At 45.3% G+C, this 21,157-nt stretch overlaps 8 non-coding genes and 2 pseudogenes across 8 annotated transcripts; all 10 read right to left on the reverse strand.

The window, feature by feature from the left end:
* Positions 1-1,879: 1,879 nt before the first annotated feature.
* LOC130325485 (U2 spliceosomal RNA) lies at positions 1,880-2,070 on the reverse strand. The gene has a single exon (XR_008870302.1). It is a non-coding gene; the product is annotated as a U2 spliceosomal RNA (small nuclear RNA).
* Positions 2,071-4,155: 2,085 nt separating this feature from the next.
* On the reverse strand, positions 4,156-4,346 carry LOC130325460 (U2 spliceosomal RNA). Its single transcript, XR_008870279.1, has one exon. It is a non-coding gene; the product is annotated as a U2 spliceosomal RNA (small nuclear RNA).
* A 2,089-nt stretch (positions 4,347-6,435) lies between these two features.
* LOC130325436 (U2 spliceosomal RNA) lies at positions 6,436-6,626 on the reverse strand. Its single transcript, XR_008870258.1, has one exon. It is a non-coding gene; the product is annotated as a U2 spliceosomal RNA (small nuclear RNA).
* A 2,087-nt stretch (positions 6,627-8,713) lies between these two features.
* On the reverse strand, positions 8,714-8,904 carry LOC130325461 (U2 spliceosomal RNA). Its single transcript, XR_008870280.1, has one exon. It is a non-coding gene; the product is annotated as a U2 spliceosomal RNA (small nuclear RNA).
* Positions 8,905-10,994: 2,090 nt separating this feature from the next.
* On the reverse strand, positions 10,995-11,185 carry LOC130325438 (U2 spliceosomal RNA). The gene has a single exon (XR_008870259.1). It is a non-coding gene; the product is annotated as a U2 spliceosomal RNA (small nuclear RNA).
* A 2,090-nt stretch (positions 11,186-13,275) lies between these two features.
* LOC130325508 (U2 spliceosomal RNA) lies at positions 13,276-13,459 on the reverse strand. Its single transcript, XR_008870315.1, has one exon. It is a non-coding gene; the product is annotated as a U2 spliceosomal RNA (small nuclear RNA).
* Positions 13,460-14,887: 1,428 nt separating this feature from the next.
* Positions 14,888-15,040, reverse strand: LOC130325527 (U2 spliceosomal RNA; annotated as a pseudogene).
* A 2,090-nt stretch (positions 15,041-17,130) lies between these two features.
* On the reverse strand, positions 17,131-17,314 carry LOC130325509 (U2 spliceosomal RNA). Its single transcript, XR_008870316.1, has one exon. It is a non-coding gene; the product is annotated as a U2 spliceosomal RNA (small nuclear RNA).
* Positions 17,315-18,742: 1,428 nt separating this feature from the next.
* On the reverse strand, positions 18,743-18,895 carry LOC130325528 (U2 spliceosomal RNA; annotated as a pseudogene).
* Positions 18,896-20,954: 2,059 nt separating this feature from the next.
* LOC130325515 (U2 spliceosomal RNA) lies at positions 20,955-21,151 on the reverse strand. The gene has a single exon (XR_008870321.1). It is a non-coding gene; the product is annotated as a U2 spliceosomal RNA (small nuclear RNA).
* Between the last annotated feature and the right edge of the window lie 6 nt (positions 21,152-21,157).

Genomic DNA, 21,157 nt, shown 5'->3' on the forward strand with positions numbered 1-21,157 from the left:
ATAACCCGGATTTGCCAGGAACCCTTCTTACTCCTCCTACTTGCATGTGACACTGGGCTTAGGATCTGCATAGGAAACACACACACAAGCACACACCTACCTTTGTTGCCTGCAGATGCCTCCTTGGCTGTCCCCAAACGGTATCAAACCAACACCCACGGGAAGCTGTAAGCATAGAGGACATGCCTGCACCCCATTGGACTTACCTGTGTGGGTTAAACCCGGGTTATTTGACAACCTATGGCGGTGATGGTTCTGCTCAGGCAGAGCAGTGCTGATGCTCCTCATAAAGCTGTCGCTGCTGTGAAGGTTCTAGGTGACATCACAAATCCCTATGGTTACATACACAACAAAGCTGGGTTGTTGTTGTTTACACTCTGCAAGGCCTGTGGAAGTGAGTGACATCATAGCACTGTAGTTCTGAGGGTTCTAGATGGATGCAACAATCTCCTGTTGCTTCTATGAAGGCCATAATAGACGACATCACCAAACAGCTCCATAGTCACATACACAGCAAAGGAGAGATGTTGTTTACACCTAGTGATGTCAGTGGTATTGAGTGACATCACAGCACAGTGCTAAGGCTCCTGGGCCTGGACACAGCAGCGGCTGCAATATCTCAACGGAGAATACGTTTATATATATGTGTGTGTGTGCGCGTATATATATATATATATATATATATATATATATATATATATATATATTTCTCCGCCGAAATCACTTTTAAACCCATTTCCACCTTTTTTTCCCTTCTCTTCCTCTTACTTTTTTTTCACGTTTTTTTACGTTTTTCTCCTTTTCGCCTCTTTTCTGGGCGTATTATTCTTCTTTTTCTTCTTTTTTTTCGTCTAATGCATACCCCATCAGTGCAGCAATGCTTATTCAATACCGCCAGCAGATGGAGACACTGGGGGATAATTTTCTAAGGATTTATACTGATTTTTCCTGTCTGAATTTGTCGCACAGAAAGTTGCAGGCCAAATATGTGTGACATTTCTGCGACTTTAGCTTCTAGAGCATTTTTACAACATTATACATAGGTGCTGAATACATAAAAAGCGACTGTTCAGCGACAGACAAGTCGCATCGGCTGAAAGTAGGCCAGAATGTCAGTCCATGTTGGAGCAGGTTTAGATACAGTCTAAAGTATAGATCTCAAAGTCTGTGCACAGAATTTAGCAAGGGCCTCGCACCTTCTGATGCATCAGGTAGGTGCACAATAGCATAGCCTAACCCTCTGTACTTTGGTCTATATTGATGCGGGACATAGACAGCCAGCTGATGACCAATCCATTAGTGCAATGGATGGCTGGAAGCATTTGTCTTTGCCTTTGCAATACCACAGAAGCAATGCATGGTCAATGTACAGCAATGACACACCTGTGTGAACAGCCAGGAGACCCCCCCCCCCCCATGTTATGTTACATAGTTACATAGTTAGTACGGTCGAAAAAAGACATATGTCCATCAAGTTCAACCAGGGAATTAAGGGGTAGGGGTGTGGCGCGATATTGGGGAAGGGATGAGATTTTATATTTCTTCATAAGCATTAATCTTATTTTGTCAATTAGGAACATTCAGCACCCACCCGCTATCAAGGCAGCTGCCTATCATGTCATGCCCTACCTGCACAGGTGTGCTGGCTACTCAAATGATCCAATTAAGGAGGCCATTTAGTCAGCAGCAGCAGAAGTCCTGTGCCTGGACGCTCCAACAGCGGCCAGACACAAGCAGAAGCAGAAGCAGCAGAAGCAGCAGCAGCACCACCTTTTGTTTTTTGGCTGCAGCAGCAGCAAGGCCCACAGGGCTGGCTAGCTGGCTAGCCAGCAAGCAGGTAGCAATGAAAGTAGGAATCTTTCTTTTTAACCCTGTAAGGGGGTGGTGCACTGTACCCGAAGATACTGCCATATCGGGTCAATGCATAGGGCGACGGAAGCAAGCTTCGAAATCGGCCCCCGTTCTCAAAAATCCATTTAATATATGGTCCCCAGATAGGGGACGTATCAGATATTAAACTGATAAGAACAGATACTACACTTCATCTTAGCCAAAAGGCCGAGAAGCGATAACCGTGAAAGGGGCGGGCCCAACAAGGTGCCCTTCATGGGCACTATCACTGCTTGCTGTCAGGGAGGCTGCCAGACAATTTTCCATGCACACTCTGGGCTGGGGGGCAGTCAACCACCAGTACACACAGCAGAACCTAAACCCATACCATTATTGCTAAGCAGCAAGACAGGGGCCCATTGCACTCCCACGGGGCCTTTTTAAATGCAATCCATAACCCGGATTTGCCAGGAACCCTTCTTACTCCTCCTACTTGCATGTGACACTGGGCTTAGGATCTGCATAGGAAACACACACACAAGCACACACCTACCTTTGTTGCCTGCAGATGCCTCCTTGGCTGTCCCCAAACGGTATCAAACCAACACCCACGGGAAGCTGTAAGCATAGAGGACATGCCTGCACCCCATTGGACTTACCTGTGTGGGTTAAACCCGGGTTATTTGACAACCTATGGCGGTGATGGTTCTGCTCAGGCAGAGCAGTGCTGATGCTCCTCATAAAGCTGTCGCTGCTGTGAAGGTTCTAGGTGACATCACAAATCCCTATGGTTACATACACAACAAAGCTGGGTTGTTGTTGTTTACACTCTGCAAGGCCTGTGGAAGTGAGTGACATCATAGCACTGTAGTTCTGAGGGTTCTAGATGGATGCAACAATCTCCTGTTGCTTCTATGAAGGCCATAATAGACGACATCACCAAACAGCTCCATAGTCACATACACAGCAAAGGAGAGATGTTGTTTACACCTAGTGATGTCAGTGGTATTGAGTGACATCACAGCACAGTGCTAAGGCTCCTGGGCCTGGACACAGCAGCGGCTGCAATATCTCAACGGAGAATACGTTTATATATATGTGTGTGTGTGCGCGTATATATATATATATATATATATATATATATATATATATATATATTTCTCCGCCGAAATCACTTTTAAACCCATTTCCACCTTTTTTTCCCTTCTCTTCCTCTTACTTTTTTTTCACGTTTTTTTACGTTTTTCTCCTTTTCGCCTCTTTTCTGGGCGTATTATTCTTCTTTTTCTTCTTTTTTTTCGTCTAATGCATACCCCATCAGTGCAGCAATGCTTATTCAATACCGCCAGCAGATGGAGACACTGGGGGATAATTTTCTAAGGATTTATACTGATTTTTCCTGTCTGAATTTGTCGCACAGAAAGTTGCAGGCCAAATATGTGTGACATTTCTGCGACTTTAGCTTCTAGAGCATTTTTACAACATTATACATAGGTGCTGAATACATAAAAAGCGACTGTTCAGCGACAGACAAGTCGCATCGGCTGAAAGTAGGCCAGAATGTCAGTCCATGTTGGAGCAGGTTTAGATACAGTCTAAAGTATAGATCTCAAAGTCTGTGCACAGAATTTAGCAAGGGCCTCGCACCTTCTGATGCATCAGGTAGGTGCACAATAGCATAGCCTAACCCTCTGTACTTTGGTCTATATTGATGCGGGACATAGACAGCCAGCTGATGACCAATCCATTAGTGCAATGGATGGCTGGAAGCATTTGTCTTTGCCTTTGCAATACCACAGAAGCAATGCATGGTCAATGTACAGCAATGACACACCTGTGTGAACAGCCAGGAGACCCCCCCCCCCCCCATGTTATGTTACATAGTTACATAGTTAGTACGGTCGAAAAAAGACATATGTCCATCAAGTTCAACCAGGGAATTAAGGGGTAGGGGTGTGGCGCGATATTGGGGAAGGGATGAGATTTTATATTTCTTCATAAGCATTAATCTTATTTTGTCAATTAGGAACATTCAGCACCCACGCGCTATCAAGGCAGCTGCCTATCATGTCATGCCCTACCTGCACAGGTGTGCTGGCTACTCAAATGATCCAATTAAGGAGGCCATTTAGTCAGCAGCAGCAGAAGTCCTGTGCCTGGACGCTCCAACAGTGGCCAGACACAAGCAGAAGCAGCAGAAGCAGCAGCAGCACCACCTTTTGTTTTTTGGCTGCAGCAGCAGCAAGGCCCACAGGGCTGGCTAGCTGGCTAGCCAGCAAGCAGGTAGCAATGAAAGTAGGAATCTTTCTTTTTAACCCTGTAAGGGGGTGGTGCACTGTACCCGAAGATACTGCCATATCGGGTCAATGCATAGGGCGACGGAAGCAAGCTTCGGAATCGGCCCCCGTTCTCAAAAATCCATTTAATATATGGTCCCCAGATAGGGGACGTATCAGATATTAAACTGATAAGAACAGATACTACACTTGATCTTAGCCAAAAGGCCGAGAAGCGATAACCGTGAAAGGGGCGGGCCCAACAAGGTGCCCTTCATGGGCACTATCACTGCTTGCTGTCAGGGAGGCTGCCAGACAATTTTCCATGCACACTCTGGGCTGGGGGGCAGTCAACCACCAGTACACACAGCAGAACCTAAACCCATACCATTATTGCTAAGCAGCAAGACAGGGGCCCATTGCACTCCCACGGGGCCTTTTTAAATGCAATCCATAACCCGGATTTGCCAGGAACCCTTCTTACTCCTCCTACTTGCATGTGACACTGGGCTTAGGATCTGCATAGGAAACACACACACAAGCACACACCTACCTTTGTTGCCTGCAGATGCCTCCTTGGCTGTCCCCAAACGGTATCAAACCAACACCCACGGGAAGCTGTAAGCATAGAGGACATGCCTGCACCCCATTGGACTTACCTGTGTGGGTTAAACCCGGGTTATTTGACAACCTATGGCGGTGATGGTTCTGCTCAGGCAGAGCAGTGCTGATGCTCCTCATAAAGCTGTCGCTGCTGTGAAGGTTCTAGGTGACATCACAAATCCCTATGGTTACATACACAACAAAGCTGGGTTGTTGTTGTTTACACTCTGCAAGGCCTGTGGAAGTGAGTGACATCATAGCACTGTAGTTCTGAGGGTTCTAGATGGATGCAACAATCTCCTGTTGCTTCTATGAAGGCCATAATAGACGACATCACCAAACAGCTCCATAGTCACATACACAGCAAAGGAGAGATGTTGTTTACACCTAGTGATGTCAGTGGTATTGAGTGACATCACAGCACAGTGCTAAGGCTCCTGGGCCTGGACACAGCAGCGGCTGCAATATCTCAACGGAGAATACGTTTATATATATGTGTGTGTGTGCGCGTATATATATATATATATATATATATATATATATATATATATATTTCTCCGCCGAAATCACTTTTAAACCCATTTCCACCTTTTTTTCCCTTCTCTTCCTCTTACATTTTTTTCACGTTTTTTTAAGTTTTTCTCCTTTTCGCCTCTTTTCTGGGCGTATTATTCTTCTTTTTCTTCTTTTTTTTCGTCTAATGCATACCCCATCAGTGCAGCAATGCTTATTCAATACCGCCAGCAGATGGAGACACTGGGGGATAATTTTCTAAGGATTTATACTGATTTTTCCTGTCTGAATTTGTCGCACAGAAAGTTGCAGGCCAAATATGTGTGACATTTCTGCGACTTTAGCTTCTAGAGCATTTTTACAACATTATACATAGGTGCTGAATACATAAAAAGCGACTGTTCAGCGACAGACAAGTCGCATCGGCTGAAAGTAGGCCAGAATGTCAGTCCATGTTGGAGCAGGTTTAGATACAGTCTAAAGTATAGATCTCAAAGTCTGTGCACAGAATTTAGCAAGGGCCTCGCACCTTCTGATGCATCAGGTAGGTGCACAATAGCATAGCCTAACCCTCTGTACTTTGGTCTATATTGATGCGGGACATAGACAGCCAGCTGATGACCAATCCATTAGTGCAATGGATGGCTGGAAGCATTTGTCTTTGCCTTTGCAATACCACAGAAGCAATGCATGGTCAATGTACAGCAATGACACACCTGTGTGAACAGCCAGGAGACCCCCCCCCCCCCCATGTTATGTTACATAGTTACATAGTTAGTACGGTCGAAAAAAGACATATGTCCATCAAGTTCAACCAGGGAATTAAGGGGTAGGGGTGTGGCGCGATATTGGGGAAGGGATGAGATTTTATATTTCTTCATAAGCATTAATCTTATTTTGTCAATTAGGAACATTCAGCACCCACCCGCTATCAAGGCAGCTGCCTATCATGTCATGCCCTACCTGCACAGGTGTGCTGGCTACTCAAATGATCCAATTAAGGAGGCCATTTAGTCAGCAGCAGCAGAAGTCCTGTGCCTGGACGCTCCAACAGCGGCCAGACACAAGCAGAAGCAGAAGCAGCAGAAGCAGCAGCAGCACCACCTTTTGTTTTTTGGCTGCAGCAGCAGCAAGGCCCACAGGGCTGGCTAGCTGGCTAGCCAGCAAGCAGGTAGCAATGAAAGTAGGAATCTTTCTTTTTAACCCTGTAAGGGGGTGGTGCACTGTACCCGAAGATACTGCCATATCGGGTCAATGCATAGGGCGACGGAAGCAAGCTTCGAAATCGGCCCCCGTTCTCAAAAATCCATTTAATATATGGTCCCCAGATAGGGGACGTATCAGATATTAAACTGATAAGAACAGATACTACACTTGATCTTAGCCAAAAGGCCGAGAAGCGATAACCGTGAAAGGGGCGGGCCCAACAAGGTGCCCTTCATGGGCACTATCACTGCTTGCTGTCAGGGAGGCTGCCAGACAATTTTCCATGCACACTCTGGGCTGGGGGGCAGTCAACCACCAGTACACACAGCAGAACCTAAACCCATACCATTATTGCTAAGCAGCAAGACAGGGGCCCATTGCACTCCCACGGGGCCTTTTTAAATGCAATCCATAACCCGGATTTGCCAGGAACCCTTCTTACTCCTCCTACTTGCATGTGACACTGGGCTTAGGATCTGCATAGGAAACACACACACAAGCACACACCTACCTTTGTTGCCTGCAGATGCCTCCTTGGCTGTCCCCAAACGGTATCAAACCAACACCCACGGGAAGCTGTAAGCATAGAGGACATGCCTGCACCCCATTGGACTTACCTGTGTGGGTTAAACCCGGGTTATTTGACAACCTATGGCGGTGATGGTTCTGCTCAGGCAGAGCAGTGCTGATGCTCCTCATAAAGCTGTCGCTGCTGTGAAGGTTCTAGGTGACATCACAAATCCCTATGGTTACATACACAACAAAGCTGGGTTGTTGTTGTTTACACTCTGCAAGGCCTGTGGAAGTGAGTGACATCATAGCACTGTAGTTCTGAGGGTTCTAGATGGATGCAACAATCTCCTGTTGCTTCTATGAAGGCCATAATAGACGACATCACCAAACAGCTCCATAGTCACATACACAGCAAAGGAGAGATGTTGTTTACACCTAGTGATGTCAGTGGTATTGAGTGACATCACAGCACAGTGCTAAGGCTCCTGGGCCTGGACACAGCAGCGGCTGCAATATCTCAACGGAGAATACGTTTATATATATGTGTGTGTGTGCGCGTATATATATATATATATATATATATATATATATATATATATATATATTTCTCCGCCGAAATCACTTTTAAACCCATTTCCACCTTTTTTTCCCTTCTCTTCCTCTTACTTTTTTTTCACGTTTTTTTACGTTTTTCTCCTTTTCGCCTCTTTTCTGGGCGTATTATTCTTCTTTTTCTTCTTTTTTTTCGTCTAATGCATACCCCATCAGTGCAGCAATGCTTATTCAATACCGCCAGCAGATGGAGACACTGGGGGATAATTTTCTAAGGATTTATACTGATTTTTCCTGTCTGAATTTGTCGCACAGAAAGTTGCAGGCCAAATATGTGTGACATTTCTGCGACTTTAGCTTCTAGAGCATTTTTACAACATTATACATAGGTGCTGAATACATAAAAAGCGACTGTTCAGCGACAGACAAGTCGCATCGGCTGAAAGTAGGCCAGAATGTCAGTCCATGTTGGAGCAGGTTTAGATACAGTCTAAAGTATAGATCTCAAAGTCTGTGCACAGAATTTAGCAAGGGCCTCGCACCTTCTGATGCATCAGGTAGGTGCACAATAGCATAGCCTAACCCTCTGTACTTTGGTCTATATTGATGCGGGACATAGACAGCCAGCTGATGACCAATCCATTAGTGCAATGGATGGCTGGAAGCATTTGTCTTTGCCTTTGCAATACCACAGAAGCAATGCATGGTCAATGTACAGCAATGACACACCTGTGTGAACAGCCAGGAGACCCCCCCCCCCCCCATGTTATGTTACATAGTTACATAGTTAGTACGGTCGAAAAAAGACATATGTCCATCAAGTTCAACCAGGGAATTAAGGGGTAGGGGTGTGGCGCGATATTGGGGAAGGGATGAGATTTTATATTTCTTCATAAGCATTAATCTTATTTTGTCAATTAGGAACATTCAGCACCCACGCGCTATCAAGGCAGCTGCCTATCATGTCATGCCCTACCTGCACAGGTGTGCTGGCTACTCAAATGATCCAATTAAGGAGGCCATTTAGTCAGCAGCAGCAGAAGTCCTGTGCCTGGACGCTCCAACAGTGGCCAGACACAAGCAGAAGCAGCAGAAGCAGCAGCAGCACCACCTTTTGTTTTTTGGCTGCAGCAGCAGCAAGGCCCACAGGGCTGGCTAGCTGGCTAGCCAGCAAGCAGGTAGCAATGAAAGTAGGAATCTTTCTTTTTAACCCTGTAAGGGGGTGGTGCACTGTACCCGAAGATACTGCCATATCGGGTCAATGCATAGGGCGACGGAAGCAAGCTTCGGAATCGGCCCCCGTTCTCAAAAATCCATTTAATATATGGTCCCCAGATAGGGGACGTATCAGATATTAAACTGATAAGAACAGATACTACACTTGATCTTAGCCAAAAGGCCGAGAAGCGATAACCGTGAAAGGGGCGGGCCCAACAAGGTGCCCTTCATGGGCACTATCACTGCTTGCTGTCAGGGAGGCTGCCAGACAATTTTCCATGCACACTCTGGGCTGGGGGGCAGTCAACCACCAGTACACACAGCAGAACCTAAACCCATACCATTATTGCTAAGCAGCAAGACAGGGGCCCATTGCACTCCCACGGGGCCTTTTTAAATGCAATCCATAACCCGGATTTGCCAGGAACCCTTCTTACTCCTCCTACTTGCATGTGACACTGGGCTTAGGATCTGCATAGGAAACACACACACAAGCACACACCTACCTTTGTTGCCTGCAGATGCCTCCTTGGCTGTCCCCAAACGGTATCAAACCAACACCCACGGGAAGCTGTAAGCATAGAGGACATGCCTGCACCCCATTGGACTTACCTGTGTGGGTTAAACCCGGGTTATTTGACAACCTATGGCGGTGATGGTTCTGCTCAGGCAGAGCAGTGCTGATGCTCCTCATAAAGCTGTCGCTGCTGTGAAGGTTCTAGGTGACATCACAAATCCCTATGGTTACATACACAACAAAGCTGGGTTGTTGTTGTTTACACTCTGCAAGGCCTGTGGAAGTGAGTGACATCATAGCACTGTAGTTCTGAGGGTTCTAGATGGATGCAACAATCTCCTGTTGCTTCTATGAAGGCCATAATAGACGACATCACCAAACAGCTCCATAGTCACATACACAGCAAAGGAGAGATGTTGTTTACACCTAGTGATGTCAGTGGTATTGAGTGACATCACAGCACAGTGCTAAGGCTCCTGGGCCTGGACACAGCAGCGGCTGCAATATCTCAACGGAGAATACGTTTATATATATGTGTGTGTGTGCGCGTATATATATATATATATATATATATATATATATATATATATATTTCTCCGCCGAAATCACTTTTAAACCCATTTCCACCTTTTTTTCCCTTCTCTTCCTCTTACATTTTTTTCACGTTTTTTTAAGTTTTTCTCCTTTTCGCCTCTTTTCTGGGCGTATTATTCTTCTTTTTCTTCTTTTTTTTCGTCTAATGCATACCCCATCAGTGCAGCAATGCTTATTCAATACCGCCAGCAGATGGAGACACTGGGGGATAATTTTCTAAGGATTTATACTGATTTTTCCTGTCTGAATTTGTCGCACAGAAAGTTGCAGGCCAAATATGTGTGACATTTCTGCGACTTTAGCTTCTAGAGCATTTTTACAACATTATACATAGGTGCTGAATACATAAAAAGCGACTGTTCAGCGACAGACAAGTCGCATCGGCTGAAAGTAGGCCAGAATGTCAGTCCATGTTGGAGCAGGTTTAGATACAGTCTAAAGTATAGATCTCAAAGTCTGTGCACAGAATTTAGCAAGGGCCTCGCACCTTCTGATGCATCAGGTAGGTGCACAATAGCATAGCCTAACCCTCTGTACTTTGGTCTATATTGATGCGGGACATAGACAGCCAGCTGATGACCAATCCATTAGTGCAATGGATGGCTGGAAGCATTTGTCTTTGCCTTTGCAATACCACAGAAGCAATGCATGGTCAATGTACAGCAATGACACACCTGTGTGAACAGCCAGGAGACCCCCCCCCCCCCCCATGTTATGTTACATAGTTACATAGTTAGTACGGTCGAAAAAAGACATATGTCCATCAAGTTCAACCAGGGAATTAAGGGGTAGGGGTGTGGCGCGATATTGGGGAAGGGATGAGATTTTATATTTCTTCATAAGCATTAATCTTATTTTGTCAATTAGGAACATTCAGCACCCACCCGCTATCAAGGCAGCTGCCTATCATGTCATGCCCTACCTGCACAGGTGTGCTGGCTACTCAAATGATCCAATTAAGGAGGCCATTTAGTCAGCAGCAGCAGAAGTCCTGTGCCTGGACGCTCCAACAGCGGCCAGACACAAGCAGAAGCAGAAGCAGCAGAAGCAGCAGCAGCACCACCTTTTGTTTTTTGGCTGCAGCAGCAGCAAGGCCCACAGGGCTGGCTAGCTGGCTAGCCAGCAAGCAGGTAGCAATGAAAGTAGGAATCTTTCTTTTTAACCCTGTAAGGGGGTGGTGCACTGTACCCGAAGATACTGCCATATCGGGTCAATGCATAGGGCGACGGAAGCAAGCTTCGAAATCGGCCCCCGTTCTCAAAAATCCATTTAATATATGGTCCCCAGATAGGGGACGTATCAGATATTAAACTGATAAGAACAGATACTACACTTGATCTTAGCCAAAAGGCCGAGAAGCGATAACCGTGAAAGGGGCGGGCCCAACAAGGTGCCCTTCATGGGCACTATCACTGCTTGCTGTCAGGGAGGCTGCCAGACAATTTTCCATGCACACTCTGGGCTGGGGGGCAGTCAACCACCAGTACACACAGCAGAACCTAAACCCATACCATTATTGCTAAGCAGCAAGACAGGGGCCCATTGCACTCCCACGGGGCCTTTTTAAATGCAATCCATAACCCGGATTTGCCAGGAACCCTTCTTACTCCTCCTACTTGCATGTGACACTGGGCTTAGGATCTGCATAGGAAACACACACACAAGCACACACCTACCTTTGTTGCCTGCAGATGCCTCCTTGGCTGTCCCCAAACGGTATCAAACCAACACCCACGGGAAGCTGTAAGCATAGAGGACATGCCTGCACCCCATTGGACTTACCTGTGTGGGTTAAACCCGGGTTATTTGACAACCTATGGCGGTGATGGTTCTGCTCAGGCAGAGCAGTGCTGATGCTCCTCATAAAGCTGTCGCTGCTGTGAAGGTTCTAGGTGACATCACAAATCCCTATGGTTACATACACAACAAAGCTGGGTTGTTGTTGTTTACACTCTGCAAGGCCTGTGGAAGTGAGTGACATCATAGCACTGTAGTTCTGAGGGTTCTAGATGGATGCAACAATCTCCTGTTGCTTCTATGAAGGCCATAATAGACGACATCACCAAACAGCTCCATAGTCACATACACAGCAAAGGAGAGATGTTGTTTACACCTAGTGATGTCAGTGGTATTGAGTGACATCACAGCACAGTGCTAAGGCTCCTGGGCCTGGACACAGCAGCGGCTGCAATATCTCAACGGAGAATACGTTTATATATATGTGTGTGTGTGCGCGTATATATATATATATATATATATATATATATATATATATATTTCTCCGCCGAAATCACTTTTAAACCCATTTCCACCTTTTTTTCCCTTCTCTTCCTCTTACTTTTTTTTCACGTTTTTTTAAGTTTTTCTCCTTTTCGCCTCTTTTCTGGGCGTATTATTCTTCTTTTTCTTCTTTTTTTTCGTCTAATGCATACCCCATCAGTGCAGCAATGCTTATTCAATACCGCCAGCAGATGGAGACACTGGGGGATAATTTTCTAAGGATTTATACTGATTTTTCCTGTCTGAATTTGTCGCACAGAAAGTTGCAGGCCAAATATGTGTGACATTTCTGCGACTTTAGCTTCTAGAGCATTTTTACAACATTATACATAGGTGCTGAATACATAAAAAGCGACTGTTCAGCGACAGACAAGTCGCATCGGCTGAAAGTAGGCCAGAATGTCAGTCCATGTTGGAGCAGGTTTAGATACAGTCTAAAGTATAGATCTCAAAGTCTGTGCACAGAATTTAGCAAGGGCCTCGCACCTTCTGATGCATCAGGTAGGTGCACAATAGCATAGCCTAACCCTCTGTACTTTGGTCTATATTGATGCGGGACATAGACAGCCAGCTGATGACCAATCCATTAGTGCAATGGATGGCTGGAAGCATTTGTCTTTGCCTTTGCAATACCACAGAAGCAATGCATGGTCAATGTACAGCAATGACACACCTGTGTGAACAGCCAGGAGACCCCCCCCCCCCCCCCCATGTTATGTTACATAGTTACATAGTTAGTACGGTCGAAAAAAGACATATGTCCATCAAGTTCAACCAGGGAATTAAGGGGTAGGGGTGTGGCGCGATATTGGGGAAGGGATGAGATTTTATATTTCTTCATAAGCATTAATCTTATTTTGTCAATTAGGAACATTCAGCACCCACCCGCTATCAAGGCAGCTGCCTATCATGTCATGCCCTACCTGCACAGGTGTGCTGGCTACTCAAATGATCCAATTAAGGAGGCCATTTAGTCAGCAGCAGCAGAAGTCCTGTGCCTGGACGCTCCAACAGCGGCCAGACACAAGCAGAAGCAGAAGCAGCAGAAGCAGCAGCAGCACCACCTTTTGTTTTTTGGCTGCAGCAGCAGCAAGGCCCACAGGGCTGGCTAGCTGGCTAGCCAGCAAGCAGGTAGCAATGAAAGTAGGAATCTTTCTTTTTAACCCTGTAAGGGGGTGGTGCACTGTACCCGAAGATACTGCCATATCGGGTCAATGCATAGGGCGACGGAAGCAAGCTTCGAAATCGGCCCCCGTTCTCAAAAATCCATTTAATATATGGTCCCCAGATAGGGGACGTATCAGATATTAAACTGATAAGAACAGATTTTTTTAAGTTTCCCTCAGAACTAAATCATAGTTCTAAGATCTCATATGAACTAGATTTTTGTGCTCATCATCAGGTAACTTTTTTTTATTTTTTTATTTTTTTATTTTATTTATTTCCAGAATAAAACAAATTAAAACAACAAAACAACTAACAACAATAACTCAAATAAACCTTAATCCAAAATGAAACCCTTTCTCCATGCGAAAACTGCCAAATAATCAATTAAACCGAATTGAAGAGCTCCACTCTTCAAAGCTTCTTTGACAGGGACTGCCAACCATGGTGACACTTGGTAGGTCACCATGAAGCGCCTTACATCAGGCTTCATGGACTGCATTATTTTTCCCCTCACAGTTTCAAGCCGGGTATTCACTTTTATTTTAAATTTTACTAGGTCTTGAACAAATATTTCTTTTTCTTCCTTTGGGGCTTGGTCTAGCACCTCACCCAAATATCCAGAAAAATACTCACTGAGAATTATTTTCTTTAATTTCTCTGTGTGCTCCCCTTCAGAAGCCTCACTTACGCTTTCTTCTTCCATTTCTTTTCCTGTGTCCAACTTTTCTTTGCTCTTGCCAGAAACTTTTTTGGCCTCTGGAACTATATTCTCTTCTTTTGTCTTCCTCTTCAATTTCACCCCAACTTCCATAGCCTCAGATTTTTCCGGGCAGTCTTTAAAGAAGTGCCCAGTCTTTTTACAGGCCCTGCAGGTCTTACTTTGGCCACACTCAGAAAAGACATGACCTTCCTTTAGACATTTGGTACATATTATCTTTCCACAACTTTCATGCCCGTATTGTTTGCAGTTTTTGCAGAAAGTTCCCATCTCTGGGAAAAATAAATCCCCTGTGTCCTTCCCTATTTTAAACCGAGCTGGTGGGAGCAACAATCTTCCTGGCGCCCCCGCATCCTCTTTCAGTCTGCACAAGAACTTCCATTTTCCTGTCCAAAGCTGGTGTTGGTTAAGGACTTTACCTCTTTCCTCTACTTCCACACAAAATTCCTGCAAAAAGAGCTTGATGTCACTTTCTTTCGCGTATGGCGAGTACATCTTAACTGTGAACAGCTTGGTATTGTCCACAAAGTGCTCAACCAATTTTATGCCTTCCATCTTTGGATGATTCCGGGTTTTCTCCAAGGTTTCCAAAAATTTTCTGTAGAAAGACTTGCTGTTGAAAGTAACATCATAGACCCCCTTTCGAGGGTAATCCATGACTGTCAAGATCTCCATTCTTGGCACTTGGAACAGACCAAACAAGATCTCCACGATTAAGAAGTCCAGATTCTTTTCTCCTCTGGCTTGCTCCTCCACGATAAATCGAACAGCATTTTGGACCCGAGCATATTCAGGTATATCCGCCATGTCTGTTCAGCTGCCGAGATCTTCTTCCGTCCTCTGTTTGCAACCAGGCGACCCAGTGGCTGCCTGGTGATCACTTCTCGTTTCCTGGGGAGTAAGCCGTAACCCCAAAAGCAGCAAGGGGGTGAAGCTCCACCAAATAGGTAGAGCGATCCCCCAAGGCCAAGGCACGGGTACCCCAGGAACCTTCCAGCCAGACCAAGTGAGCAGATACTACACTTGATCTTAGCCAAAAGGCCGAGAAGCGATAACCGTGAAAGGGGCGGGCCCAACAAGGTGCCCTTCATGGGCACTATCACTGCTTGCTGTCAGGGAGGCTGCCAGACAATTTTCCATGCACACTCTGGGCTGGGGGGCAGTCAACCACCAGTACACACAGCAGAACCTAAACCCATACCATTATTGCTAAGCAGCAAGACAGGGGCCCATTGCACTCCCACGGGGCCTTTTTAAATGCAATCCATAACCCGGATTTGCCAGGAACCCTTCTTACTCCTCCTACTTGCATGTGACACTGGGCTTAGGATCTGCATAGGAAACACACACACAAGCACACACCTACCTTTGTTGCCTGCAGATGCCTCCTTGGCTGTCCCCAAACGGTATCAAACCAACACCCACGGGAAGCTGTAAGCATAGAGGACATGCCTGCACCCCATTGGACTTACCTGTGTGGGTTAAACCCGGGTTATTTGACAACCTATGGCGGTGATGGTTCTGCTCAGGCAGAGCAGTGCTGATGCTCCTCATAAAGCTGTCGCTGCTGTGAAGGTTCTAGGTGACATCACAAATCCCTATGGTTACATACACAACAAAGCTGGGTTGTTGTTGTTTACACTCTGCAAGGCCTGTGGAAGTGAGTGACATCATAGCACTGTAGTTCTGAGGGTTCTAGATGGATGCAACAATCTCCTGTTGCTTCTATGAAGGCCATAATAGACGACATCACCAAACAGCTCCATAGTCACATACACAGCAAAGGAGAGATGTTGTTTACACCTAGTGATGTCAGTGGTATTGAGTGACATCACAGCACAGTGCTAAGGCTCCTGGGCCTGGACACAGCAGCGGCTGCAATATCTCAACGGAGAATACGTTTATATATATGTGTGTGTGTGTGCGCGTATATATATATATATATATATATATATATATATATATATATATTTCTCCGCCGAAATCACTTTTAAACCCATTTCCACCTTTTTTTCCCTTCTCTTCCTCTTACTTTTTTTTCACGTTTTTTTACGTTTTTCTCCTTTTCGCCTCTTTTCTGGGCGTATTATTCTTCTTTTTCTTCTTTTTTTTCGTCTAATGCATACCCCATCAGTGCAGCAATGCTTATTCAATACCGCCAGCAGATGGAGACACTGGGGGATAATTTTCTAAGGATTTATACTGATTTTTCCTGTCTGAATTTGTCGCACAGAAAGTTGCAGGCCAAATATGTGTGACATTTCTGCGACTTTAGCTTCTAGAGCATTTTTACAACATTATACATAGGTGCTGAATACATAAAAAGCGACTGTTCAGCGACAGACAAGTCGCATCGGCTGAAAGTAGGCCAGAATGTCAGTCCATGTTGGAGCAGGTTTAGATACAGTCTAAAGTATAGATCTCAAAGTCTGTGCACAGAATTTAGCAAGGGCCTCGCACCTTCTGATGCATCAGGTAGGTGCACAATAGCATAGCCTAACCCTCTGTACTTTGGTCTATATTGATGCGGGACATAGACAGCCAGCTGATGACCAATCCATTAGTGCAATGGATGGCTGGAAGCATTTGTCTTTGCCTTTGCAATACCACAGAAGCAATGCATGGTCAATGTACAGCAATGACACACCTGTGTGAACAGCCAGGAGACCCCCCCCCCCCCATGTTATGTTACATAGTTACATAGTTAGTACGGTCGAAAAAAGACATATGTCCATCAAGTTCAACCAGGGAATTAAGGGGTAGGGGTGTGGCGCGATATTGGGGAAGGGATGAGATTTTATATTTCTTCATAAGCATTAATCTTATTTTGTCAATTAGGAACATTCAGCACCCACCCGCTATCAAGGCAGCTGCCTATCATGTCATGCCCTACCTGCACAGGTGTGCTGGCTACTCAAATGATCCAATTAAGGAGGCCATTTAGTCAGCAGCAGCAGAAGTCCTGTGCCTGGACGCTCCAACAGCGGCCAGACACAAGCAGAAGCAGAAGCAGCAGAAGCAGCAGCAGCACCACCTTTTGTTTTTTGGCTGCAGCAGCAGCAAGGCCCACAGGGCTGGCTAGCTGGCTAGCCAGCAAGCAGGTAGCAATGAAAGTAGGAATCTTTCTTTTTAACCCTGTAAGGGGGTGGTGCACTGTACCCGAAGATACTGCCATATCGGGTCAATGCATAGGGCGACGGAAGCAAGCTTCGAAATCGGCCCCCGTTCTCAAAAATCCATTTAATATATGGTCCCCAGATAGGGGACGTATCAGATATTAAACTGATAAGAACAGATTTTTTTAAGTTTCCCTCAGAACTAAATCATAGTTCTAAGATCTCATATGAACTAGATTTTTGTGCTCATCATCAGGTAACTTTTTTTTATTTTTTTATTTTTTTATTTTATTTATTTCCAGAATAAAACAAATTAAAACAACAAAACAACTAACAACAATAACTCAAATAAACCTTAATCCAAAATGAAACCCTTTCTCCATGCGAAAACTGCCAAATAATCAATTAAACCGAATTGAAGAGCTCCACTCTTCAAAGCTTCTTTGACAGGGACTGCCAACCATGGTGACACTTGGTAGGTCACCATGAAGCGCCTTACATCAGGCTTCATGGACTGCATTATTTTTCCCCTCACAGTTTCAAGCCGGGTATTCACTTTTATTTTAAATTTTACTAGGTCTTGAACAAATATTTCTTTTTCTTCCTTTGGGGCTTGGTCTAGCACCTCACCCAAATATCCAGAAAAATACTCACTGAGAATTATTTTCTTTAATTTCTCTGTGTGCTCCCCTTCAGAAGCCTCACTTACGCTTTCTTCTTCCATTTCTTTTCCTGTGTCCAACTTTTCTTTGCTCTTGCCAGAAACTTTTTTGGCCTCTGGAACTATATTCTCTTCTTTTGTCTTCCTCTTCAATTTCACCCCAACTTCCATAGCCTCAGATTTTTCCGGGCAGTCTTTAAAGAAGTGCCCAGTCTTTTTACAGGCCCTGCAGGTCTTACTTTGGCCACACTCAGAAAAGACATGACCTTCCTTTAGACATTTGGTACATATTATCTTTCCACAACTTTCATGCCCGTATTGTTTGCAGTTTTTGCAGAAAGTTCCCATCTCTGGGAAAAATAAATCCCCTGTGTCCTTCCCTATTTTAAACCGAGCTGGTGGGAGCAACAATCTTCCTGGCGCCCCCGCATCCTCTTTCAGTCTGCACAAGAACTTCCATTTTCCTGTCCAAAGCTGGTGTTGGTTAAGGACTTTACCTCTTTCCTCTACTTCCACACAAAATTCCTGCAAAAAGAGCTTGATGTCACTTTCTTTCGCGTATGGCGAGTACATCTTAACTGTGAACAGCTTGGTATTGTCCACAAAGTGCTCAACCAATTTTATGCCTTCCATCTTTGGATGATTCCGGGTTTTCTCCAAGGTTTCCAAAAATTTTCTGTAGAAAGACTTGCTGTTGAAAGTAACATCATAGACCCCCTTTCGAGGGTAATCCATGACTGTCAAGATCTCCATTCTTGGCACTTGGAACAGACCAAACAAGATCTCCACGATTAAGAAGTCCAGATTCTTTTCTCCTCTGGCTTGCTCCTCCACGATAAATCGAACAGCATTTTGGACCCGAGCATATTCAGGTATATCCGCCATGTCTGTTCAGCTGCCGAGATCTTCTTCCGTCCTCTGTTTGCAACCAGGCGACCCAGTGGCTGCCTGGTGATCACTTCTCGTTTCCTGGGGAGTAAGCCGTAACCCCAAAAGCAGCAAGGGGGTGAAGCTCCACCAAATAGGTAGAGCGATCCCCCAAGGCCAAGGCACGGGTACCCCAGGAACCTTCCAGCCAGACCAAGTGAGCAGATACTACACTTGATCTTAGCCAAAAGGCCGAGAAGCGATAACCGTGAAAGGGGCGGGCCCAACAAGGTGCCCTTCATGGGCACTATCACTGCTTGCTGTCAGGGAGGCTGCCAGACAATTTTCCATGCACACTCTGGGCTGGGGGGCAGTCAACCACCAGTACACACAGCAGAACCTAAACCCATACCATTATTGCTAAGCAGCAAGACAGGGGCCCATTGCACTCCCACGGGGCCTTTTTAAATGCAATCCATAACCCGGATTTGCCAGGAACCCTTCTTACTCCTCCTACTTGCATGTGACACTGGGCTTAGGATCTGCATAGGAAACACACACACAAGCACACACCTACCTTTGTTGCCTGCAGATGCCTCCTTGGCTGTCCCCAAACGGTATCAAACCAACACCCACGGGAAGCTGTAAGCATAGAGGACATGCCTGCACCCCATTGGACTTACCTGTGTGGGTTAAACCCGGGTTATTTGACAACCTATGGCGGTGATGGTTCTGCTCAGGCAGAGCAGTGCTGATGCTCCTCATAAAGCTGTCGCTGCTGTGAAGGTTCTAGGTGACATCACAAATCCCTATGGTTACATACACAACAAAGCTGGGTTGTTGTTGTTTACACTCTGCAAGGCCTGTGGAAGTGAGTGACATCATAGCACTGTAGTTCTGAGGGTTCTAGATGGATGCAACAATCTCCTGTTGCTTCTATGAAGGCCATAATAGACGACATCACCAAACAGCTCCATAGTCACATACACAGCAAAGGAGAGATGTTGTTTACACCTAGTGATGTCAGTGGTATTGAGTGACATCACAGCACAGTGCTAAGGCTCCTGGGCCTGGACACAGCAGCGGCTGCAATATCTCAACGGAGAATACGTTTATATATATGTGTGTGTGTGCGCGTATATATATATATATATATATATATATATATATATATATATATATATTTCTCCGCCGAAATCATTTTTAAACCCATTTCCACCTTTTTTTCCCTTCTCTTCCTCTTACTTTTTTTCACGTTTTTTTACGTTTTTCTCCTTTTCGCCTCTTTTCTGGGCGTATTATTCTTCTTTTTCTTCTTTTTTTTTCGTCTAATGCATACCCCATCAGTGCAGCAATGCTTATTCAATACCGCCAGCAGATGGAGACACTGGGGGATAATTTTCTAAGGATTTATACTGATTTTTCCTGTCTGAATTTGTCGCACAGAAAGTTGCAGGCCAAATATGTGTGACATTTCTGCGACTTTAGCTTCTAGAGCATTTTTACAACATTATACATAGGTGCTGAATACATAAAAAGCGACTGTTCAGCGACAGACAAGTCGCATCGGCTGAAAGTAGGCCAGAATGTCAGTCCATGTTGGAGCAGGTTTAGATACAGTCTAAAGTATAGATCTCAAAGTCTGTGCACAGAATTTAGCAAGGGCCTCGCACCTTCTGATGCATCAGGTAGGTGCACAATAGCATAGCCTAACCCTCTGTACTTTGGTCTATATTGATGCGGGACATAGACAGCCAGCTGATGACCAATCCATTAGTGCAATGGATGGCTGGAAGCATTTGTCTTTGCCTTTGCAATACCACAGAAGCAATGCATGGTCAATGTACAGCAATGACACACCTGTGTGAACAGCCAGGAGACCCCCCCCCCCCCCCCATGTTATGTTACATAGTTACATAGTTAGTACGGTCGAAAAAAGACATATGTCCATCAAGTTCAACCAGGGAATTAAGGGGTAGGGGTGTGGCGCGATATTGGGGAAGGGATGAGATTTTATATTTCTTCATAAGCATTAATCTTATTTTGTCAATTAGGAACATTCAGCACCCACCCGCTATCAAGGCAGCTGCCTATCATGTCATGCCCTACCTGCACAGGTGTGCTGGCTACTCAAATGATCCAATTAAGGAGGCCATTTAGTCAGCAGCAGCAGAAGTCCTGTGCCTGGACGCTCCAACAGCGGCCAGACACCACCTTTTGTTTTTTGGCTGCAGCAGCAGCAAGGCCCACAGGGCTGGCTAGCTGGCTAGCCAGCAAGCAGGTAGCAATGAAAGTAGGAATCTTTCTTTTTAACCCTGTAAGGGGGTGGTGCACTGTACCCGAAGATACTGCCATATCGGGTCAATGCATAGGGCGACGGAAGCAAGCTTCGAAATCGGCCCCCGTTCTCAAAAATCCATTTAATATATGGTCCCCAGATAGGGGACGTATCAGATATTAAACTGATAAGAACAGATTTTTTTTTTTTTTTTTTTAACTTGGCTGCACCTTCACAGGTACACACCT

This window comes from Hyla sarda, unplaced genomic scaffold, assembly GCF_029499605.1.
Source record: "Hyla sarda isolate aHylSar1 unplaced genomic scaffold, aHylSar1.hap1 scaffold_272, whole genome shotgun sequence".
Lineage (NCBI taxonomy): Eukaryota > Metazoa > Chordata > Amphibia > Anura > Hylidae > Hyla > Hyla sarda.